Consider the following 1,379-nt stretch of genomic DNA (forward strand, 5'->3'; position numbering starts at 1 on the left):
AGGCAAATCGCCGGGGCGCTAACCGCACACACACTCGTTGGTGGTAATGGAGACGATATATCGCGGGGTTCGAGATTCTCGGCTCTCCCTTTTCTCTTTTATATACGAAATTCGGGCGGAATCGATTCGACGAGTACACGACGCGGCGCGCCGGTCCCCTTTTTTCGCTTTACGAAAATTTCGTGGACTCGGACACGCGGTCGGCTCGCGATTCAAAACCCTTCTCCGTAAAGAGGTAAAGGATTACGAATGCTCTCTCCGCCGGACGACGACGCGCCGTATATTTCTCCGTAATACCGTTATGTGTGCGGGCAAGGGCGCCTCGGCATAAGACGCGCGAGCGCTATCGCACCGAGAGACGCGGCACAGAGTGCGAGAGCAGTCCGGTCAGTCTGTGTGATGTACGGAGAGGAGAGACGGTGAGACAAGCGCTACCTACTTTCGGGAGACAACGACGCACGCGCCGCTCTAGGGAAAGCGGTGCCATTCACCGTCCTGACCCTTTTTTTGGCCGTTTGTTGCTCCCTTCGCGCGCGCTCTTACTCTCATCCCATTTCTCCTCGGCTCTCGCGTACACACACGACTTGGATACACAAACACGCTCCCCCTCTTAATTCGCGCAGCATTCTCTGGGCGCGCGTTCGCCAACGTTTTACACGCTTGTGCGCTTCTCCTCCTCATTATTATTATTATTATTTCGGTGTGTCATTTCAGACGACGCCAGGATTTGCACCGCGGCCGGTCGGCGCGGCACAGACACCTCGGGCGAACGTCCAACGATCGCTCGTACGCCCATTGTAAGCGTTGCACAGGGCACAGGCGACGCGCGCGCCATTCTCTGGTCGCCCGCGTCGTGGCCGTGCGCGCTTTTCGGGCGCAAGCAGTTTAGGGGTACTAAAACGACCCTCAGCCAGGCGTGGTCCGGGAATTGTATCCGTGGACCGCAATGTGCGTTCGAAATGTCGATGTTCATGTGTCCTGCAGTTCACAAGTTGACGCGCAATTAGCTGCGTTCTTCATCGACCCACGAGCCAAGTGATCCACCGTTCAGGGTAATCGTTCGAAATTTTTGCGTTCGCGAAGAAACGCGCTTCTCGTTCAACCATCGTGGTCTCTTCTCTCGGACGAGAGAGAGAGAGAATAATCGTGGTGGCTCTTCGATCAGCCTGTCCGCGCGCGTCCGAGGACGCGCGCGGACCGCCGCCTCCCGCCAGGGAAGGCTACGGCACAAAGATAGAGTTGTGTGTTTCTCGTTCGGAGCGTCTCTCCCGCAACGGGAGAGCCGGGGCGGAAGCTCTTTGAAGAAACCGTCGGACCGACACAGTTGACAGATTGGTCGAAATATCATCGATCCCTTCTCTGTGTTATATATATATATT

The 1,379-nt window shown here is 56.3% G+C and overlaps 1 non-coding gene across 1 annotated transcript; it reads right to left on the reverse strand.

Annotated features, from left to right (window-relative positions):
* Nucleotides 1-900: 900 nt before the first annotated feature.
* On the reverse strand, nucleotides 901-1,055 carry LOC146724739 (5.8S ribosomal RNA). Its single transcript, XR_014926531.1, has one exon. It is a non-coding gene; the product is annotated as a 5.8S ribosomal RNA (ribosomal RNA).
* Nucleotides 1,056-1,379: the final 324 nt, after the last annotated feature.

The sequence above is a fragment of the Nylanderia fulva genome, unplaced genomic scaffold, assembly GCF_048542155.1.
Source record: "Nylanderia fulva isolate GAGA-0341 unplaced genomic scaffold, ASM4854215v1 Scaffold1190, whole genome shotgun sequence".
Classification (NCBI taxonomy): Eukaryota; Metazoa; Arthropoda; class Insecta; order Hymenoptera; family Formicidae; genus Nylanderia; species Nylanderia fulva.